This window comes from Stegostoma tigrinum, unplaced genomic scaffold (assembly GCF_030684315.1).
Source record: "Stegostoma tigrinum isolate sSteTig4 unplaced genomic scaffold, sSteTig4.hap1 scaffold_253, whole genome shotgun sequence".
NCBI lineage: Eukaryota > Metazoa > Chordata > Chondrichthyes > Orectolobiformes > Stegostomatidae > Stegostoma > Stegostoma tigrinum.
Genome location: NW_026728186.1, coordinates 253,519 through 277,861, shown reverse-complemented (window position 1 = coordinate 277,861; position 24,343 = coordinate 253,519). Strand labels below are relative to the sequence as shown.

Genomic DNA, 24,343 nt, shown 5'->3' with positions numbered 1-24,343 from the left:
ATACAGAATTGGCTGGCCAACAGAAGACAGCGAGTGGTTGTAGAAGGAAAATATTCTGCCTGGAAGTCAGTGGTGAGTGGAGTTCCACAGGGCTCTGTCCTTGGGCCTCTACTGTTTGTAATTTTTATTAATGACTTGGACAAGGGGATTGAAGGATGGGTCAGCAAGTTTGCAGACGACACAAAGGTCGGAGGTGTCGTTGACAGTGTAGAGGGCTGTTGTAGGCTGCAGCGGGACATTGACAGGATGCAGAGATGGGCTGAGAGGTGGCAGATGGAGTTCAACCTGGATAAATGCGAGGTGATGCATTTTGGAAGGTCGAATTTGAAAGCTGAGTACAGGATTAAGGATAGGATTCTTGGCAGCGTGGAGGAACAGAGGGATCTTGGTGTGCAGATACATAGATCCCTTAAAATGGCCACCCAAGTGGACAGGGTTGTTAAGAAAGCATATGGTGTTTTGGCTTTCATTAACAGGGGGATTGAGTTTAAGAGTCGTGAGATCTTGTTGCAGCTCTATAAAACTTTGGTTAGACCGCACTTGGAATACTGCGTCCAGTTCTGGGCGCCCTATTATAGGAAAGATGTGGATGCTTTGGAGAGGGTTCAGAGGAGGTTTACCAGGATGCTGCCTGGACTGGAGGGCTTATCTTATGAAGAGAGGTTGACTGAGCTCGGTCTCTTTTCATTGGAGAAAAGGAGGAGGAGAGGGGACCTAATTGAGGTGTACAAGATAATGAGAGGCATAGATAGAGTTGATAGCCAGAGACTATTTCCCAGGGCAGAAATGGCTAGCACGAGGGGTCATAGTTTTAAGCTGGTTGGTGGAAAGTATAGAGGGGATGTCAGAGGCAGGTTCTTTACGCAGAGAGTTGTGAGAGCATGGAATGCGTTGCCAGCAGCCGTTGTGGAAGCAAGGTCATTGGGGTCATTTAAGAGACTGCTGGACATGTATATGGTCACAGAAATTTGAGGGTGCATACATGAGGATCAATGGTTGGCACAACATTGTGGGCTGAGGGGCCTGTTCTGTGCTGTACTGTTCTATGTTCCATGTTCTATGTTTTATAAATGATTTTGAATAAGTAAATCAAAAAAATAGAAATTGTTTCCAAGCCTAAATACTAGATATGGTGCAGTTAAGATGAATAGCGCAACAACAAAAAGGCCATATTTTATGTGACCATCGGTAACACTTGAAAACTTGCAACAATATAGTCACCAGTAGAGATCTGGAGTGGTTTGATGATGCACTCCTTCATACACTGGAATGAAACTCCAAAGATCACAAATTCTCCTTCAATACCGTGTTATAACAGTGACTGCATCAACCTGTGTTTATGGGCCTGACTGGAAGCCCACACAACACGCACAAACAAAAATATAATCTAAGGTGATAGGAGAAATAAATGTATGTATGCAACATCTTTGAAAAGCAATCATTTCTAGCAGATGCAAGCCCATAAGGAATCTCGTTTCGCAGATTATATTCATTTGCACTGCAGTTCACGCCAGTCAGAATCAGTTTTCGTTTCATGACAGGTAACTAAAATGTCCAAAACAATGAACTTTGTTTGATCAGAAGATTTTAAGTAAGGACTATGTCTTGTGTGAGCTGACGGCATTAGGGGATGGAGAAGGGACACTCACTGCTGGCATCTTGACACCATTGAATGAGCAAGCGTGGACGCAAAGGTTCTAACAGGTAACAATTGTACAGGCAATACCTTTTGAGCTCCTTCCGAGCAGGCCTGTAATACTCGAAAGCTGTGCTAGACCCTCACTTACTCCACCTTACGTACGCTGCCTTTTTCTTTTCGACAAGAAGCACCTCTGCACCCGTCATCCAAGGCTCCTTAATCTTACCCCTTCTTACCTGTCTCAGAGGAACAAATTCATACATCACTCGCAACAACTGCTCCTTGAACAGCTCCACATGTCTGCTGTGCCCTTTCTGTGGAACAATTGCTCCCAATCTGTAGTTCCCAACTCCTGTCTGAGAGCATCATAGTTTCCTTTTCCCCAGTTAAATATCTTCCCCTGGTAACTGCTCCTTTCCCTTTCCAGGGCTATGGTAAATGTGAGGCTGTTGTAGTCACTGTCGCCAAAGTGCTCTCCCACCACGATATCTGACACCTGTCCTGGCTCATTGCCGAGCACCAAATCCAAAATGTCCTCCCTCCTCGGCCTGTCCACATACTGAGTAAGGAAACCCTCCTGAACACACCTGACAAAAACGGCACCATCCAAACCATCTGCATTCAGGAGGTTTCAATCTATATCGGAAAAGTTGAAGTCACCCTGAACAACAACCCTGCTACGTTTGCACTTTTCAACTATCTGCCGGCCAATGAGTTCTTTGATCTCTCAACTGCTATTTGGGGGCCGTAGAAAACCCCCAGTGAGGTGACTGCTGCCTTGCTGTTCCGAACTTCCACCCACACTGACTCAGTCGACAAACCTTCCTTGGCAACCTCAGCCCATACCACCGCAGGAGACGAGTCCTCAAAAGGTTCTTTCAGCCGCCGTTTTCGTGTCCTTGACCAACAAAGCCACACCTCCCCATCTTTTACCACCTTCCCAGACCTCAATCAAAGATCTAAACCCTGGAACCTGCAACATCCATTCCTGACTCTGCTCTATCCATGTCTCCGAAATGGCCACAACATCGAAGTCCCAGGTACCTATCCAAGCTGCAACCTCACCTACATTATTCCGGATACTCCCGGCATTAAAGTCGTCACACTTCAATCCAGCTTGCTGTCTGCCAGCACACTCCTGTGACAGTGAGGTCCTGACCATGTCCTCCCTACGCTCATCCTCCTGTGTACTAGGACTACACCTCAGTTTCCCATCCCCCTTCTGAGCTCGTTTAAATCCACCCGAATGGCACTAGCCAATTTCCCACCCAGGATATTCGTGCCCCTCTGGTTCAAGTGGAGACCGTCCTGTTTGTACAGGTCCCACCTTCCCCAGAATGAGCCCCAATTGTCCATGTACCTGAAGCCCTCCCACCTGCACCATCCCTGCAGCCACGTCTTCAGCTGAAATCTCTCCCTGTTCTTTGCCTCGCTATCACGTGGTACGGGTGACAAACAGAGATGACCACGCTCTTTGTTCCAGCTCTCACCTTCCACCCTAGCTCCCTCAAATCCTGCCTGGCATCCCTATCCCTCTTTCTACCTACGTCGCTGGTGCCTACGTGGACCACGACTTGGGGCTGGTCACCCTCTCCCCTCAGGACCCTAAACACACTATCCGAGACATCACGGACCCTGGCTCCTGGTCGGCAACACACCAATCGTCAGTCTCTTTCGTTCCCGGCAAATCTTCTATCAGTCCCTCTAACTATTGAGTCTCCAATGACTATCACTCTCTTCCTATCCCCGCTTCCCTTCCGTGCAAGAGGGACAGACTCTGTGCCAGAGACCTGGACCCTACTGCATGCCCCTGGTAAGTCGTCCCCCGGAACAGTATCCAAAACCGTATACTTGTTTTTCAGGGGAGCGACCGCAGGGGATTTCAGGGGAACGACCACAGGGGAAGGTTGGTCGAGCTACACCGGGTAAACGTACATTTTTGGCTGAAGAAACATGTGTTTCAATGTGAGCTAATGGAAGAAGCCATGGAGTCAAAGCTAAACATTTTGACAGTGAGACAACCATTCTTAAAAGCAGCAGACAGCATGAAAAAGAAATCAGCGGCTTTCATATCTGGTTAAAATTTGTGGAATATCAGATGGAATTTTCTTATTGACTCCATTGTGCAATCATATCGATCTAAAAATGTTAACTGCATTCATTAATACTAACCAGAAACGGACTTTGTAGTAAATGGTTTGACTATTTTCTGTATCTGGAACATCCCTTTTCCTTCTCCAACGAAGATCGTACCAACCGATGGTACCAAACTCTGAGTCAAACGGACGGGACTCGTAATCTTTAAGTTCCTCATCAAAACAGTCTAATTGTATGGTTCTGTGCAATAAAAGAGAAAGAATAAACATGTTTCCCACAATTTTGCTGATGTTTACGAACAGAATGCACAAATTCAACAAGTTTGAGCTGGCATATCGGCTTCCTCCAGCCTGTTTAAACTGTTCCATTCAAAGTGAAATTTGTCATAAGTTTTAGCACACAGGTCTACTTGATCTGTGCCACCACCTTCTATTAGTCATACATGCTTTCCCCACCTTCCTGTAATACATTCCTTGAAGTGTTCAATGAGATTTTGATTTTAAATCTTATCGTCATATTCTTTTGATTCTCAAGCATCAATGAATCTGATGTCGCCACCATTCCATGCAGTGCATAGCACGTCAAACAGAGTCTTACTCTTGCCATGAGCACTGAGGGAGTACGGGATCATAACTGTCTCATAGTTCAGAACGAAATTCTACATATAGGGCTATGTAGAGTCATGCAGTTAATTTTATTTGACATGCTATTTCTTTTCTTCACAAATATGCTGGATTTAAAGTGATCTTCACCCTCATTTAAAATGAATCCAATATCCAACCATGTGTAAAACAAGCATATCCAAATTTTAATTGGAGTTTAGTGTTTCACAAATATATTACTTTCTTAAAAATTATATTTGAGTCAACATTATCATTTCATTCCCTGACAGCGGGTGAACTTACTTTTAAACTCCAATTTTCCTTCGGTATTAACGGAGAGGTGAGCCTTTTTGCAAGCACCAAAAGGCTGCACCAGTTTATGCTAAAACTTACGGAACTGTAAGTTTCACAAATATGTTCCTATTAAACACTAATTCCTATTGAAGCAGTATGAAGCTAAATTCATTCAACTGGACACCAAAAATGGTCAAGATTTTAAAAGCAAGCAACTATTTTGAAGTCACTCTTCGAACTAAATTCCATCTTGGTGTGTGAGAGTCCATAGGTTCCTCACTCTCAAAGAACTATGCAAACTGTCATGCAATTACTGAAACACACAGACAAAAAACATGAATGTTAACAGTCACTAAGATTTTGAGAGTGATTTGGAATTCATATTCAATACCCGCTGGGGGAAATCTGTTCCAATCTGGATAGTACTCACTTATCACCATCCCACCTACCTTCCCCAGCACCTCCTCCCCCTCCACACTGTTTGTTTCTGAGCTCCCTTCCACCCTCCATTTCTGAGGAAGGGTCCTGACCCAAAACTTCACCTTCCTGGCATCTCTGTCCATTTGTATCGGAGATAATGGGAACTGCAGATGCTTCAGAATCCAAGATAACAAAGTGTGGAGCTGGATGAACACAGCAGGACGAACACACAGAAGTAGAAGGGTCTCGGCACGAAACGTCAGCTTTTACGCTCCTGAGATGCTTCTTGGCCTGTTGTGCTCATCCAGCTCCACGCTTTGTTATCTCTGTCCACTTGCCTGTTCTTTCTATCGGACATGAATCATTGGATATTTCGTTCCCAACACTTATCCCCTAACAACCACCTCTCTGTGATACCCAGAGTGATGTATCTGTCAATTTCAATCTGCTCCACAAACTCATTCACTTTGTTTCATACACTCGCTGCAATTCAATACAAGATCTTCAGTCTGGCATTTACAGCCACCCTTCTTATCTGCTGCACCTGAAGTGAGAGTCGTGCCCATTCCCAAACTTTTTGTCCTATTACTTGCTCTGGAAACTTTGCTGAGCACTTACCAGCTTCTAACTCTTTCCACAATTTTCCATGCAACTGAGCTCACCCGCTCCACACTTTTTATTTTAACGCCCTACCCCAAGACCAAGCTCTGTATTTTGCCAGGATACTTGTCCCAAAATGATTCTCGTCGAGCCTATAACAACAGAACGACTCCCTCCTTCCCCATACCGATGCCAATGTCCCATGAATTCAAACACATTTCTGCCATGCCACCATTTGAACAATGCATTTGCATCTATAATTATGCTCACACCGTGCCAAATTGCTCAGATAATAATCCAGAGATTATTACCATTCTGGTTCTGCTTTCTCATTCAGCACCTCAGTGCTCATAATCCCTCAGCAGAACCTCTTTCCTCTTTCTTCCATATCAATGGTACCTGTGTGGACCACAATAGCTGGATTTCTACTCTTCCCACTTCAAGTTCCTTTGTAGCCGAGATGGAATGTCCTGAACCTGGGCACCAGGCAGGCAACACTACTTTCGAGACTCTCGATCCTAGTCACAACGAACAGTGTTCATTCCCCAAACTACACGACCTCTGATTATAACTACATTTCACTTTTTATCCCCTCCTGAATGTCCCCCCTGCACCACAGTGCTACAGTCAGTTTCCTCATCTTCCCTATACCCTGCACTCTCATCCACACAGGAAGAAAGAATCTCAAACCTGTTAGATAAGATCAAAGGCCAAGGTTCCTTCTGCACTACATCCTGGATCCTTCCACCTGCCCTGTTCTTTGTCACACTCTCACGTCCCTGGCCACTGACCGAGTTTCAGCTCGTTAATCTAAGGTGTGTGACTGCCTCCTGAAGCACAGCATTCCCTGGTAACTCTGCTCCACATGATTTGTTGATTGGTTGAAACTGAGATTCCAGTTCATCAACCCTGAGCTGGAGTATGGGGTCTGACCACTCCCCCGTCATGTAGGAATAAATCATCATCTGGCCTGGCATCTCCATTTCAATTACTTGGATCTTAATTTGATTTGAAAACATTCTGGTCTTTTAGTTTGTAGCCTGTAAATATTTCTCCGATTTACTTTCAATCTGACAGCTACCGATAATAGATTCTTAAACCAGGAGCGATCACCAACCAATGAACCTGGTTCACCCTCTAGGTCCCTGATTCAGGCTTCAATTCACCCTGTCTCAACAAAAAGTGCTTACGAACTATCAGGCAAAAAAAAGCAAGCAAATGGCACCTCTTACCCTCTGCGCTGACTTGCCACATTGCCACCAAGTTCCCCAAAATATATATTCATTTGGTGCATTTCACTCGAGATGTCATCTCTCCTTCCAGAACATGCAAAGCATACTGAACCATCGCAATATACTACCTTCAAAACCTCAGCTCTCAGCTTATTACTTTTGAGTACCTTCTCAAATGCTTTCTCCAAGTCCAAACACAACACATTTACTGGTTTTCCTCTATTAATTCTCCTTCCAAAACTTCCTCCAAAAACCACAACAAATTAGCCAGACATAATTTCTCTTTCAGCAGGCTGTGGTGATTCTGTTTGATTAGATTCTGATTTTCCAAATGTCCTGCTATTATTTTCTTCACAGTTGATCACCACATATTTCCAACAATAGATGTTAGGCTGGTTCGGTTGTAGTTATCTTCTTTTTGCCTCTCTCCTTTTTAAATAGGAACGTCACATCAGCATTTTTCCAGCCCTCAGATGCTTCTCTCGAATCTAAAACTTTTTGGGAAATTACAATCAATGCATACACCGACTCTGAAGCTCATTGTTCAGAATCTTAGAAAGTAAACCATCACGGCAAAGAGTCTAATCTGCTTTTACTCCATAAGATTGTCTACTGCTACTTCTCTCATGGTAGTGATGGTGTGGTAGTGATGTATTTAATTCCTCCCTGTATTCTTTAGTAATGAGGGGATCCTTGAAGTATCTTCCGCTGTAAAGACTACCCTTTTCTCATTGTCGTTGTTCCTTGATTTAAAAATTAACATGGCCATCTCAGCCGAGCATATAATTAATGGCATTACCTCTAAAACCTTCTCTGCCAAAAAGTGTTCAATAGATTGCTACAACCTGAAAGAAGTAATTCTTCCCCTAAATTAATAGGCAACCAATTTGAAAATGTGGCCTCTGGTCGTAAAATCTTTCACAATGGGAGTAATCTCTACCGATATACACTATCAAGCCTCTTAAGCATCTTAAATGTTGAAAAAATAAGATTTGTTTCAATCTTATAAACTCCAATGAATGTCGTCCCAGCGCCCCCACATCTTTCCTAAGCATGGCAATCCCCTACGCCATTTCCGAAATCAACCCAGTCAACATGAGGTGTACGGCCTCCGCAGCATTCACTCTGTGGCCGTACATGACTTATAAGTTACCATCTTGCTGCTACAACTCTACTTCTATGTACGATGCAGTCCTCTGTCCATCCTAACATACTACGCTTGAACACGTGGGCTCTTTTCTTTTGAGACACCTTATGAGCTGAACCTTATCAAATGCTTTGTTGAAATCTCAATGTACGACATCAACTGGTGGTCCTTCGTCAGTAATGTTTGTTTCCTTCTCAAAGCACTGTAGCAAGTTTGTCAAGTATTATTTCCCCTTTATGAAAGGATGTTAACTCTGTAGGATGTTATAGCACACTCAGTACCCTGTTATTTCATCTTTCATTGCCGGCATGAACATCTTCCCAGGTTGACCTAAATTGGCAATACTTGCTCACTATTTTATGAAGTATCTTTGTAATAAAGGTGTTATGTTCACAATCTTTCAATCCTCTGAGAATTTTCCACAATCTAAGGATTCTTGGAAGATTATCATCAGTGCCTCCATTGTATCTGGAGCTGCATTGTTCAACATGAGAGGATACAACTCATCATACCCCTTGGATATTTTCTCTACTGATTGGAGTCATGTTTGGAATTCTGTGCAGTGACATTCACTTTTAACAGTTTGCTAAATACTACCAGGAACAGAAATTGTGATCCAGCTGCAACGAAGATAAAGCTTTCAGCACAGAAGAAAGTATTCGAATTCATTATGACCCGAATAACTCCTGAAAAGGGCAATACAATTTGCCTCAGTCCATAAATGTTCTTTCTCCAACATCCTGAGATGCATTATCTGTATTTCTTCAAATTTACCACAGAATCTGTTTCACTCATCCTTTCAGCAATACGCATGACAACAATTCGGCATTCTTAGTCCCCCTGTAGCCTCCGTTGCACATGTGCATTGTTAGCTGATTATTTGTTTGTGTGCCTGCTTTTTTGCTCAAATGGATCAAGTTAAGTTCGTGTTCTTTTGTCATCAGAACTCTTGCCTCCTCACTCTCATCTTCCTTGTTTTATCCCTCTGCTGGAATATTTAATTTGTCGACATATCTGAAATATGTTGTTGAATGGATTGGGTTTTGTGCCATTGCATTCCCCATAGCCCATCTACCCATCCTGTTGCTTGTTCTAACAGTTATTATCTTGCAGAGTGGAAAATGCAGTTTGAAAGCAATGGAACATTATTGATGAAGAAGGTGATGCATAAATTGCTGCGATCTTCCAAACGACAAACTCACCTTCGATTCTTTCTCGGTCAGAGCATTGTGCCAGCGCACATGAATCGTGTTCTCATTGGGACTTCCAAAACCATGGAATTGAATTTGCATGTTGATTTCTTCTTCCCTCTTCAGAAATGCAATGTCATATCATGATGAAGCTTCCAAGGCAATGATTGTGTCCTTCAATGAAGGGAAAAGTGACTTTTAGATTCATGGAAATATTTCAGTACTTCCACATACATGAAATGCAAACATTCTCCCTGCATGCTGACCCAACTCCGCAAGACTAGGGCATGACCCAGTCTCATTTTATCCTATCTTTCTGATTTTACATGCCACGGGATAATCATTGCAGCGTAACAGAAATGTTGATCATGGAAATTTATCAGTGTTTTAATAAATAATGGCAAATTTTCAACATCTTGCAAGCGTATGAAGGCTCAATCTCGTGACACCTTGCCTGCTGCACAAAGACATTCTTACACTACTTTGAGTGTTAGGGTCAAACAAAACACAATCATTACACAAATGCATCAACACGCTACTTTCAATAGGATCTGGCGCAGGCTTGGAGGGCCGAAGGGCCTGTTCCTGTGCTGTAATTTTCTTTGTTCTTTGACCACATAAAAAGGAAAAGGGAGGTGTATAACAGTCATCAAGGGAACAAGAGTCCCTGTGGACGCACTAACGTCAACCAGGCCAACATCCCCAGCACTGAGGCACTGACCATCCTCGATCAGCTACAATGGGCTGGACACTTCATCTGTATGACTGACACGAGACTCTCCGCATGTTCTCATCCCAGCTTCAAAAGAGCAGGCGAGACCCAGATGTGCAGAGGAAGCACTCGGTGATAAACTCAAGTCCTCAATGGTGAAGTGCGACATTCCTGCAGACACCTGGGAATCGCCGGCCTAAGACGGCCCAAAGCCTGAAGTGCACCTGGGAAGGCATCAAACACTTTGCGGCTTGCCTTTGGAAGCAGCGGAAGCCATGCAGCCACACCAACACCTCCCTCACCCCTTCCCACGACTGCCTTCTGCCCCGAGTGCAACAGAGCCGACGGTAGCTGCATCGGTCTGTGCAGCCGGCGATCAATTCAGCCTGAGAGTGGGAGAGTGTCATCCATATCTGCGAGAAACCACCATGATGATGATGATGTATAGTGTGCAGGGCCATCTCGTCACAGCAAATCAGAGAACAAACACAGGGCAACAGAACACTGGTGACCAAGATTAGGATGAGGGAGAATCTCAAAATCTTCTGCAAGTGTCTCAGAGGGAAAGAGAAAACCCAGGGAAAACCAGGTCTCATTAGGGATGAAGAGGCAAATGAACGGTTTGAACTGGAGGGCAATGTCAGGTGTTAAACGAGAATTTCACATCAGCTTTTACATGTGAGAAGGAGCACACAATTCTCGGACAGAATTAACAGAGACTGGGGAGATGTTAGGTGTTTTGGTGAATTTAAAATTGGACAAATCCCAGGTTTGGATGAGGTGTATGCCACGATGCCCAGGGAGATGAGAGAAAAAATTCCACTCGCCCTCATACAGAGCTTTCAAAAGTACCAAAGGACTGGAGAACAGGTAACATAGTTCCACTTGTCAAAATGCGTGACAAACACAAAGCAGAGTATTACAGACCGGTGAGTATCACATCAGTAGATAGGAAAATATTGGAGAAAATTCTGAATGGCAGACGTAATTTCCATTTCAAGAAGTGGGGTCTGATCAGCGACCGTCAGCATAGCTTTGTCAGAGGGAGGTCACGCCTCACAAACTTAGATGATTCTTTCAAAGAGGTGACAGAGTGTGCAGATGGGAGTTGATGTAGTGAAAATAGATTTCAGCAAAGACTTGGACAGGGTCCCAAATGGGAGCGTGGCAAAGAAGGTAAAGCTCGGGGGGTCCAGGAAAATACAGCAAGTTGAATCCAAAGTTACAGATTGGTCAAATGGGCAGGTCAACGGTAGATGGAATGTTAACCCTGATCAATAAGGCAATTTGGACAAACTAACAAGGCAAGGAATCATTCAAAGAAATGCCAGGACACTAGGAAGTTCAGAGGAATGGTGTGATCTTGGGGTGCTTGTCCACAGATTCCTGAACATGGAATGGCAGCTTAAAGGGACAGTTCAGAAAGCATATGGCTCAAGAGCTGTACAGGACTTTTGTTAGGCCCCAGCTGAAGTGCTCAGTGCAGTTTTGGTCTCTCCATTATAGAAAGGAGGTGTTTGCATTTGAGCATGTGTGGAGGACATTCATCAGGATGTTCTGAGGGGGTGAAGCATTTTAACTCTTTGGAGAGTCTGGATAAGTTTGCGTTAGCAATAACTGCCAATGCTGGAGTCTGAGATCACACAGTGTGGAGCTGGAGGAACACTGCAGGCCGGGCAGCATCACTGTTGCCGATCTCTGATTAAAGGTCTAGGCCTGAAACATCAGCTTTTGTGCTCCCGAGATGCTGCTTGGCCTGTTGTGTCCAGCCAGCTCCACACTTTGTTCTCTTGGTTTCTCCAGCATCTGCAGTTTCCATTGTCTCCAGCATCACTGTTTTATCTGGATAAGGTTGGATTGTTTTCTTTCGAGAAGAGAAGGTTGAAGGAGGTCCTGAAAAAATTGTTTAGATTAATATGGGTAGGGGCGAGGTAAAAAGAAGGTCCATAATGGGGTCGGTCGGGGGGCAGTCGTGGTAGAGGAAGAGATACATACATTTAAGCTAAAAGCTCAGAAGAAATTTCAGGAAAGAAAAGACACCCAGAAGGTGCTGGGGGTTTGGAATTCATTGTCTGGGACTTCAGTTGAGGTGGATAATCTTTTCACATGAAAGAAAAAGGGTTGGTACAACACTTAAAATGAAATAACATTCAAGGCAATAGGCGTATTGCTAGAACATGAGCCGAATGTGAACTTAGTGTGGCTTCAGTGGTTACAGACACAATGGAATGAAGTGCTTGTTCAATTCTGTACAATTCTCTGATTCTATGATTCTGGAGCAGGGGACAGTGAGTGGACAGCACGGGACAGTTCACCTATCTTCTCCTTTCTCCATCTTCTGTCTGCCTCCCCACTTCTCCCTATTTTTTACAGAATCCCCTTCTCCTCCCTGGGTTTTGAAGAAGGGTCTCGATCTGAAACGTCAGCTTTCTTGCTTCTCTGATGCTGCTCGGCCCGCTGTGTTCATCCAGTTCTACACCTTGCTCTCTCAGATTCTCCAGCATTGGCAAGTTCCTACTATCTCTTGAGGAAACTTACTTGTTTTTGCACCCAAACTGTGGTGAGAATGTGGAACGCACCGACTGTGTGGGTGGTAGAGGCAGAAAGCATGATAACATTTAACAAGTCTTTGATTGGGCATTAGCGATGCCAAGGCATACAAGGCTCTGGGTCGAGTGCTGGGAAATGTGATGAGAATAGTTCGGGACTTGCATCTTGTGAGGGCACATACAATTTGCTGAAGGGTCTGTTCCATTGCCATAGCACTCTATTATGCTGTCCCTCAATGATCCTGTGACAAGCAAGTGAAGGTTTACAGAAACAGATATTTTTCAAGGACAATGCCAAGAGGAAAAGTGATGCACAGGCAAAGTGCATGTAAGAATTTAACCAAGGATTAACTCCACTGAAGAACTGGTATTTGTGCCAATGCACCAAACCTGCAGATGAAAATGCAGTGTCCAGTTTGATTGCAAACAGCAACAACCACCAGTTAGTAACATGATCAATGGAAATATCTGAATGCCTGTTGTTGTGATCTCAAGCATTTACCTGCATCGAGTGAAATCCACCACCATAGTTCTGTTGCATCGTTGGCCACCTCGCAATCGTGTTGCACAGTCAATATCATTCCTTGACAATGCTTGAAGCAAGGCATAAGCAGTGGTTTCCACAGTCATCGCAGAAGCCTGTGCTGCTTCAATTGGATACGGCTTCTCGTCCTCCAACAATGGAGGCTTTCCAGTTACCGACATCACAATCTGTCATTTGACAAAGGGATTAGCTGAGAATAAAGTTTACATCATATAGATTTTTGTTTGCATTTCACCAACATAACAATGGTTTTCTGGTCAAGATCCACCATTGTCTCACACTGATGTCTATAACATTCTCCATACTTCCCGCTCAGTGATGGGTCCTTTTGTTTGGGAAAAATAGGCACCTTCGAATGCAAATGAATCAAGATGAGCTTTCGTTTCTCATCAGGCTACATGGCAGTTATTACAAGATGTTATGAACAAAAGGTGTAGGAGCAGATGAAACCATTCATAGCATCAGTCTGGATGATCTTCTTGCCCTCATCCTGAGGAGGCATCACAGATCTTAACTTACACGCAATTCAAATTATTTCATGCAATGACAAGACTGAATGTTCTGGATACTGCAAATGCCATGGCACCTGGCAGCATCCGACAAACTGTACTGGAACAATGTGCCCCAAGGTCAGCACACCAACAGTAAATGTTTTCCAGTACATTTTTAAACACTTGCGACACTCACATTTCAGAGAAAGATGACCTATCATGTAATAGTCAGACAAATTGTGCTGACCAATTATGGCCTCAATGTATTGTCAATCATCAGCAAAGTAATGCAACATCTGGATGACAGTGCTGTCAAACAATTGCACACTAAGGCTCAGTTTACTTTTCCTCAGGCTCACACTTCTCATAACCTCATTCAGGATTTACCACAAATACGATCAGAGATCCTGAGCTTGAAAAGGAAGGAAACTGCAATCTGTCATTTCCACCAAGCCAACTTCTGATTGAATGTGGTGTAAAGCAGAGGAATAGAAAATTGAGTCAGTGGCATTCACTGGATACCTGCACTGGTTGAAGTCAGGTCTTCATTTGAACCAAAGTGGAGACATGAATGTTTATTGAATATTGTCCAGGTGTCCAGCAGAATTCATGACTTTTCCAACAGTGAAATCAACAATGAGAAAATACAGTGAGACTTGCACGATGATCAGGCTTGGCCTGATAAACGATAAGTAACATTTGCACCACACAAGTGTTAAGCAGCAATCAGCTCCAACAAGAGAGAATATGACCACATCACAAAATTCCATGTCCTTACCTGAACATCATCCTTACATTTTTGTTTTAAATGTACAAGTGCTATCCAAGCCATGCAAGGCTATGCGCCAGGTGTTGGAAATGAGGTGAGAAAAATTCACTGCTTCTCTTTGACTGTCACAGAATCCGTGAGCTTAAGAATTTAATTAAGTCTCTCAAAGAGAGTTTCTTGACACAGTATATGGATAGAAGATGGGCCATGCTGGACTTTGTCCTGGTCAGGTAACTGGTGAGAAATGTGGGAAAGCATTTTGGAAATCGTGATCACAACTCCTTCAATTTGAAGATTGCTATGAAGAAGGATAAGTCAGGACCTTGGGGGAAGAGTAAATTATATCAATTTTAGGTAGGAGCTGGGGAGTGTTAATTGGGGGGAGCTGTCACATTTGCCATATGGGAATTGTTTAAAGGCCTGCTTATGAGTTTAGGATCAGGAAGGAGGAAGGACAAGGATGGCGAGGTAAAGACCCTTGGATAATTGGGGAGGTTGTGAAGTTAGTCAAAAGGGACAAAAACAGAAATATGTCAGGTTTAGGAAACTAAAATCGAACAGGGCCGACATTAGAAAAAGCAGAAAAAGAAAGGGCGATGAAATGACCTTGGCAAGGAGGGTTGAAGGAAATCCCAAGGCATTCTGTGCATACATCAAAAACAAGGGGATAAATAGTGAGAAAGTAGGATCATTCAGGATAAAGGAGGGAACTTGTGTCCGGAAGCAGAGGATATGGGCAAGATCCGAAATGAGTACTATGCATCACTATTCACTCAGGCGAAGGGTGTGGAGGATAGTGGGATTTGTGTGGAGCATGCTCATATGATAACAGCATTTTGAGATCAAGAAAGAGCATTAAGGTGGATAAGTCCTCAGGACCCAATGGTATCTACTCAAGGATTTTGAGCGAGGTGAGAGAGGAGATTGTCGGGGCATTCAGCAATATCTTTGTATCCTTGGTAACCACTGGAGATGTACTGAGGACGAGCAAGTTGCTAAATGTTCTTCTTCTGTTCAAGAAGGTAAATCGGGTCAATCCAGGAAACTATAGACTAGAGAGTCTCTCATCGTTCATTGGGAAGCTATTGGACAGAATTCTTAGGGATTGTATTTATCTGTATTTGGAACAGCATGGCCCAATTAGGGACAGTCAGCATGGCTTTGTGCAGGGCAGGTCATGTCTTACTAACTTGATTGAATTTTTTGAGGAGGTAACTAATGTGATCATTGAAGGTAGAGTGGTGGATATTGTTGACATGGATGTTAGCAAGGCTTAAAACAAGGCGCTTCACCGTAGGATCATCCAGAAGATTAAGATCCATGGGGTCCGTGGTCACGTAGCTGCTTGGATTCACAACTGGCTTGCCCAGAGAAGGCAGAGGGTGGTGGTGGAAACGTGCTTTTTAGGCTGCAGATCCAGGACTATTGTGTTCTGCAGGGATCTGTACTGGGACCTCTGCTGTTGTGGTATATATATAAAATGACTGAGGTGACAAGATAGATGGATGGGTTCGTAAGTTTTTAGACGATAGAATGATTGGTAGAGTGGTAGTTAGGGTAGAAAGTCATAAAAGGATACAGAAGGATACAGATCCATTGCAGAAATGGCAAGTGAATTTTAATCCATTAAGTGTGAAGTGCTCCACTTGGGGAAATTAAATGTTAAGGAAAAATATACAGTTAATGGCAGGACCCTGAGCAGCATTTGTGTACACAGGGATCTTGGGATTCAGTTCATAGCTCATCGAAAGGGGCCACACAAGTTGATAGAGTGGCAAAGAAGACGCATGGCATGCTTGCCTTTATTAATTCGGGAATCGAGCACAAGAATCAGGATGTCATGTTCCAGCTTTTGAACACTTTGGTTCGGCCTTAAGTATTGCACTCTTAAGAATTGTATCCAATTCTGGTCGTCATGTTACAGGAAGGACGTGGAGGTTTTGAATACGGTGCAAAAGAGGTTGCCTGGATTTGAGGGCTTGAGCTGGAAAGGAGAGGCTGGAAAGACTCAGGCCTTTTTCTCTGCAGTGGCAGAGGTTGAGGGAAGACTTGATAGAGGTTTACAAATTTGTGACATGCATAGACAGATTCTGACTGTAACCCTTCTCCCAGATTTGAAATGTCTAAAACTGGGGGCATGTATTTAAGGTGAGAGCAGGAAAGTTCAAAGGAGATGTCAGAGACAATTCTTATATACAGAGAGTGGTAGGAGTCTGAAAAGCACTGCCGGGGTGGCTGTGGAAGCAGATACAATAGGGCCGTTTAAGACACTTTTATATACGTACATGAATATACAACGAATGTAGGGATATGAATCAAGGACATTCAGAAGGCTTTAGCTAAATTTGGCATCATGTTTGGCACAACATTGCATCCCAAAGGGCCTGTTCCTCTGCTGAAGTGTTCTTGGATCTATGTTAATCAATGTGACTGGAACCGTAGATCAGAGACAATAGATTCTACAGCAAGTCGACTTCTCAACATCTGTCCACTGCCGATAAACTCCAAATCCGGGTGTCAATGAAATACTCTTCACTCAGCTGAACGAGTGCGACTCCGACAACACTATCGATAAACGACAGCAATGCAGTCAAATCATCCCATTGATTGATCCCCCTTCTTACGTAAGGATATAGGAAAAGAAGTCAGCCATTCAACCCTTCAAACACTTTCTACCATCCAATGAGGTTATAACTTAATTGTGGCCTACCTCCATATTGCCTTTGGTCCATATCCCTCAATACTGTTTTTCCTTTCGGTCGAACTGAAAATTTACAATTAACAATGGATCTAGAATGAACTGTTGTTTGAGATGGGGAGTTACAATGAGACAATGCACCAATTCATCAAACTCCTTCCAAAGTACCTGATAATTGTGTGAACCCTACCACCCAAAAATATTTAAACAGCAGCTCCAGAATCTGCATGTTCCCTGTCAAAATCAGCAGAATCCTGATCTGGAACTGTATGACTGTTACTTCATTTCCACTGAGTAAAAGCAATTCATCTCCTGTCCTCAGTAGTTCATTAATATATTCATACCACGTGCATTGCAGCTATTCAACAGGCCAATTCTCCACAACCTTCTCAACAGTAATTCTGGATGGATAGCAAATGCAGCCCAAGAAAGCAACATCAATGACATGCTCGTGAATTTTAAAAATTATCATGACAATATTTGCGGATTATAACAAATCTCCGACTTCATGACGTCTCAAATCCATTCTCCCCCTCTCCCCACTGCTTGGATGTGCATTCATGATTGTGATTTACAAAGAACAGCAACTAATTTGAAATAATTCACTTGCAAAAATAGAACAGAAATCTAGTTTTGTGCAAAACCGATGCAAAACAGATAGTAGCGGATAGCGAAGGGGACTGTTGGAGAATGCAGAATATAGACAGATTGGAGAGTTAGGTGGAGAAATGGCAGATGGAGTTCAATCCGGGCAAATGCGAGGTGATGCATTTTGGAAGATCCAATTCAAGAGCGAACTGTACGGGAAATGGAAAAGCCCTGGGGAAAATTGATGCACAGAGAGATCTGGGTGTTCAGGTCCATTGCACCCAGACGGTGGCAACGCAGGTCAATAGAGTGGTCAAGGAGGCATACGGCATGCTTTCATTCATCAGACGGGGTATCAAGTATAAGAGTTGGCATGTCATGTTGCAGTTTTATAGGACTTTGATTCACATTTTGAATACGGCGTACAGTTCTGGTCGCCACATTACCAATAGGACGTGAATACTTTGGAGATGGTGCAGAGGAGGTTCACCAGGATGTTACCTGGTATGGAAGGCACTAGCTATGAACAGAGGTTGAGTAGATTGGGATTATTTACATGAGAAACACAGAGGTTGAAGGGGGGGACCTGATTGATGTCGACAAAATCATGAGAGGTATAGGCAGGGTGGATAGCAAGAAGCTTTCCATCTCAGAGTGGGGGGATTACTAGACGTCACAATTTCAAGGTGAGAGGGGAAAAGTTTAAGGTATATGAGTGGAAAGTTCTTTATGCAGAGAGTCGTGGGTGCCTGAAACGCGTTGTCAACGCAGGCGTTCGAGGCGGGCACAATAGCGTCATTTAAGATGTATCTAGACAGAAACATGAATGGGCAGGGAGCAAAGGGAACAGATCCTTGGAAAACAGGCGACAGGTTTACATAAAGGATCTGGAACGGCGCATGCTTGGAGGGCCAAAGGGCCTGTTCCTGTGCTGTAATTTTCTTTGTTCTTTTCCTCTTTGAAACAGTTTGAAGGCTGGCTATCAGCTGGACAACAGCAGCGAAACCTGGGATTCGTCATTAGAAACATGAAGGAGTTTCCAACATCAATTGGAGAGAGAGCGTACTTGAAGATTCAAGTCACTATTTCATCTACAACTTTCCACTCACACCGGTGCAAAGCCCTTTCAGAACTACAGTGCACATTAGTCCAGAACATGCTGCACTCAAGCCACTTCCATTTTTCCACTTCCTGAACTACAATTTGATCCCTTCATTTCCTGGTTTGTTTGCTTTTAATGTTTTTCTAGTCTTGAAGATTTCTACAGTACAAATTTACAGTTGCCCTATTTTAGAAGGATATTTACCAGATTGTTGCTGAGCATGGAAGGTTTCAGTGATAAAGGAAGGTTGGGTCAGCTGGAACTTTTTTCACTGGAGCAAAGGGGATAAAAGGTGACCTGATCGAGGTTTATAAATAGGACAAGGCTGAAGGGATATGGGCCACGAAGAGGCAGTTGGGACTAGTTTAGTTTGGGATTATGTTGGACCTAAGGGCCCATTTCCACGCTGTACGACGATGACTCTATAAAATAGGCTGACAAGGTCAAGTAACACATACCGTACCAAAACGAGAAAAAAAAAGCACAGCATCCCCTTCAAATTACATCTCACCACAGGACAAGTTAAGGCCAGGCTACTACATAGAACAAACATCAACACTGCATCTCAAACCTCCACTGGAATTGAATAGTTTTGCATTTATCTTGATAAGTCAAACCACATTCTGTTCTCCAACCCTCTGGTACTTCTCTTGTGAGAGGAATTGAAAAACTGGTCAGGGCCACTGAGATTTTCTTTGAGGTAACAAGGTGTACAGCTGGACGAAAACAGCCGGCCAAGCAGCATCAGAGCAACAGGAAGGCTGACGTTTCAGGCCTAGACACTTCTTCAGAAATGGGAGAGGGAGAGGGGGTTCTGAAATAAATAGGGAGAGAGCGGGAGGCGGATAGAAGTTGGATAAAGGAAAAGATAGGTGGACAGGAGACAGGCAGGTCAAAGAAGCATGGATGGAGTGCAGGTGGGAAGTTAGGGAGCAGACAGGGCAGTCCAGAGAGGACGAACAGGTCAAGGGGGCGGGAAGAGGCTAGTAGGTAGGAGGTGGGGATGGGGCTTGAGGTGGCAGGATGGAATAGGTGGGTTGGTTTTGGGTTGCGGGAGCAGGAGGGGAGATTTTGAAGCTTGTGAAGTCCACATTGATACCACTGAGCTGCAGGGTTCCCAAGCAGAATATGAGGTGCTGCTCCTGCAATCTTCTGGTGGCACTGCAGGAGACCCAGGATGGACATATAATCTGAGGACTGGGAGGGAGAGTTGAAACGGTTCGCTACTGGTAGGTGCAGTTCTTTCGTGCATTAGTGACTTGCAAAGGTCCCCAAGCCTCTGCTTGGTTTCCCCGATGTAGAGGCGGCTACAATGGGAACAGCGAATACAGTATATCACATTAGCAGGTGTGCAGGTGAACATCTGCTTGATGTGGAAATTTCTTCTTGGCCCCTGGGATGGGGGTGAGGGGGGAGGTATCGAGACAGGTGAAGCACTTCCTGCAGTTGCAGGGAAAAGTGCCGCGTGTACGGGGTGCTGGAGGGGAGTGTGGAGCCCATAAGGGAGTCACCGAAGGGTGGCGAGGGAAAAAATGTCTTCGGTGGTAGGGTCAGAGTGCAGATGGCAGAAGTGTCGGCGATGATGCATTGAATCCGAAGGTTGGTGGGGTGGTACGTGAGGGCGAGGAGGACTCTGTTTTGGTTGTTTTATGGGGAGCGGGTGTGAGGGGTGAGTTGTGGGAAATGTGGGTGACCCGGTCGAGGGTGTTTTCGACCACTGCGGGGGGGTGGGGGGTAGTTGCGGTCCTTGAAAACTAAAACTTCTCTTTTAAATCCTCCCACCTCCTACAGGCAAAGTGGGTGGCCAGGGTATCCACATGGGGCCAAGCTATGCCTGCCTCTTTGCAGGTTACATGGAACGATCCCTCTTCCATACCTACACTGGCCCTAAACCCCAACTCTTCCTCCGTTACATTGATCACCGTATCGGCGCCACTAATGTGGTATGCTGCAAAATGTGCCATGTGGTAATCCTTTCACCATGTATATTTCGTAATCAAACAACAAACTAAAGGAAGACAACAAAATGTGGGGCTGGATGAACACAGCAGGCCCAGCAGCATCTCAGGAGCACAAAAGCTGACGTTTCGGGCCTAGACCCTTCATCAGAGAGGGGGATGGGGAGAGGGTTCTGGAATACATAGGGAGAGAGGGGGAGGCGGACCGAAGATGGAGAGAAAATAATATAGGTGGAGACGAGAGTATAGGTGGGGAGGTAGGGAGGTGATAGGTCAGTCCAGGGAAGACGGACAGGTCAAGGAGGTGGGATGAGGTTCAGAGGCAGAAAATGGAGGTGCGGCTTGAGGTGGGAGGAAGGGATGGGTGAGAGGAAGAACAGATTAGGGAGGCAGAGACAGGCTGGGCTGGTTGTGTGATGCAGTGGGGGGAGGGGACTAACTGGGCTGGTTTTGGGATGCGGTGGGGGAAGGGGAGATTTTGAAGCTGGTGAAGTCCACATTGATACCATTGGGCTTCAGGGTTCCCAAGCGGAATACGAGTTGCTGTTCCTGCAACCTTCGGGTGGTATCATTGTGGCATTGCAGGAGGCCCAGGATGGACATGTCGTCTGAGGAACGGGAGGGGGAGTTAAAATGGTTCGCGACTGGGAGTTGCAGTTGTTTATTGTGAACCGAGCGGAGGTGTTCTGCAAAGCGGTCCCCAAGCCTCCGCTTGGTTTCCCCAATGTAGAGGAAGCCACACAGGGTACAATGGATACAGTATACCAACTGCACCTCCCAGTCACGAACCAATTTAACTCCCCTTCCCATTCTTTAGATGACATGTCCATCATGGGCCTCCTGCAGTGCCACAATAATGCCACCCCAAGGTTGTAGTAACAGCAACTCATATTCCGCTTGGGAACCCTGCAGCCCAATGGAATCAACGTGGACTTCACCAGCTTCAAAATCTCCTCTTCCCCCACCGCATCCCAAAACCAGCCCAGCTCATCCCCTCCCCCCACTGCAACCCAAAACCAGTCCAGCCGGTCTCCGCTTCCCTAGCCTGTTCTTCCTCTCACCCATCCCTTCCTCCTACCTCAAGCCGCACCTCCATTTCCTACCTACTACCTCATCCCGCCTCCTTGACCTGTCCGTCTTCCCTGGACTGGCCTGTCCCCTCCCTACCTCCCCACCTATACTCTCCTCTCCACCTATATTCTTTTCTCTCCATCTTCGGTCCGCCTCCCCCTCTCCCCCTATTCATTCCCGAACCCTCTCCCCATCCCCCCTCTCTGATGAAGGGTCTACACCTGAAACGTCAGTTTTTGTGCTCCCGAGATGCTGCTTGGCCTGCTGTGTTCATCCAGCTTCACACTTTATTATCTTGGATTCTCCAGCATCTGCAGTTCCCATTATCTCCTGGGGGTTACCAGAGACTAGAAACTCAACTAGGCTTGGCACACAAATAGATTGGCTACAAGAGCACATCAGAGGCGAGGAATACTGTGGTGAATAATTTACCTCTTGACTCCCTAAAGCCTGTGCATCGTCGACAAGACACAAGTCAGGAATATGATGGAATACACCCTTCTCGCCTGGACAGGTGCAGCTCCAACATTCAAGAAACTTGACACCTTCCAGGACAAAGCAGCATGCTTGATTGGTCCCATATCCTTTCCCACGACTAGTGATACTCAGTAGCAGCACTCTGTACTATCTACAAGATGCACTGCAGAAATTCACCAAAGACTCTCAGACAGCACCTTCCAAATCCACTACCAATTCCATCTAGGACAAGCACAGCAAATACATGGGAACACCACCACATGCCTGTTCCCCTCCGAGCCACTCAGCATCCTGACTTGGAAATATATCACTGTTTTTTTTCCACTGTTGCTAGGTCAAAAGCCTGGAATTCCCTCCCTAACAGCTTTGTGGGTCAACCTACAGCATGCGGATTGCAGTGGTTCAAGAAGGCAGCTCACCACCACCTTCCCAAGGGCAACCAGGGACGGGCAATCATGCTGACCCAGATAGTGATGGCCCACGTCCCACAACTGAATAAAAATAAACATAAGAACACACACACAGTAACATGACAACGACTAGAAAATCTGTTTTTTTTTTGTTTGCTTTCATGATACTTATTGTGGGAATAAATCCCAGCCAGATTAGCAAGAACAATGTCCATGATTACATGTGGGATTTTTTGCATCGAGCTGAGAGGGTTAATGTTTCATCTTAATTACAATACCTCAGGCAGTGTAGCACTCTATATGTCGTCCCCTGCTGTGGGATTTGAACCCCTGAACTACCAGGCAATATATCTCATAAATTTCACTTCTGAGGGTAGGAGATAATAACTTGCAGAAACTATCCTGATGTATCAATGGATTTCCCCTTAGACACAGAACCTTTTCATCATGTTTGTGCAGAAATGACCAAGTTTCTGCATTCAAAGGACAAGCAACAGCTAACACTGCTGGAGAGACTCAGAGAGAGAGAGAGAGAGAGAGAGAAAGAGAGAGAGAGAGAGAGAGAGAGAGAGAGAGAGAGAGAGAGAGAGAGAGAGAGAGAGAGAGAGAGAGAGAGAGAGAGAGAGAGAGCACCAAAAGATGAAAGCGCCATGTGAAGAAATTTCAGTGAGAAATGCAAAAACGTTCCAAATGAAAATTCAAACACAGAAAGCACAATTGCAGTATTATACTGAACGCTGAATTTAATGGAAGTGATGGACATTAGGCGAAGAAAAAAAACAACACTGAACGGTTTGTGTCTTGTATTTTATAGCTGTACTAGCATGATAGATTTTCATACAGCTCCTGGTCCATTATTAATTGGTGGGTTTTCAGTGATGGTAGCTATACCCATATTTAAAGCCCACCTCTAGCTGCCCGCAGTGAATTGTATTGAATTATTTATTGTCACTTGCAGTGAATAATACGGTAAGATACAGTGAAAAGCTCCAACTGTTTCCGCAATACAGTGCCATTATGGATGGTCTGAGAATAAAAAGAGTAAAAAGAAAGTTTTCGTTCCACTGCCTCCAGGATGACTCTGAGCCGGCTCACCAAAGACATCTGCACTGCCAGCCCTCTTGCGCCGTCTTGCACCATCTGTGCCAGGTCCACCAACATAGGTGTCGCCACTCTTCAGGAGCCTTGCCACGGGGCTCACATCACTGTCACCAAGTCCCGTGCTCAACACATAATCGCCCCACATACGGAAATTCCCGACTGCAATCCGTCGCCACCTTGCCAATAACCAGGGGTCCCTGCTCCAGGCCTGCAATCAGCGGTGCCTGCCCGCACTGCCACCTTGATGATGCCAGGAGTTCCCACTCTAGGCCCACCACATCCAGGAGTCCCTGGCTCTGCTGGCGACCACCTCGCCAAGAGCCTCGCTCTGGCTGCCTTCACCCAAGGTGTTGTCTTGCCGGTGCCGCCATCTTGAAGCGTGCACAGCAGCTGCTGGCCCCACGTGAGGACGTCCCTGATGCCATTGCCATGGTTTCTGACTGCCAGGAAGCAGGTACCAGTCTTCACGTGGCCCGTGCTCACTGCAACGTCAATCCGGGTGACTCACACGCCAAAAAGATAATCCAGGAAAAAAAAGCAGAAATAAAAAGAATAAAAAGTGAAAGAAAACAGATGGGAGTGGGTGAGGCCCAGGCAAGAGCCCAGACACAACCCTGCTACTCCCTCCTACAAGCAGTGCAGTGGTTTCAGG

General features: G+C 45.0%; 1 long non-coding RNA gene across 2 annotated transcripts in view; it reads right to left on the bottom strand.

Annotated features, from left to right (window-relative positions):
- LOC132208031 (uncharacterized) overlaps positions 1–24,343 on the bottom strand; it is an 80,467-nt gene that overhangs the window by 26,976 nt on the left and 29,148 nt on the right. For both annotated transcript variants that reach the window (XR_009444139.1, XR_009444140.1), the window contains exons 2-4: positions 12,985–13,193; positions 9,234–9,395; positions 3,812–3,976 (exon numbers count right to left, since the gene is read on the bottom strand). This is a non-coding gene — a long non-coding RNA (uncharacterized LOC132208031). The remainder of the gene's footprint in view (positions 1–3,811; positions 3,977–9,233; positions 9,396–12,984; positions 13,194–24,343) is intronic.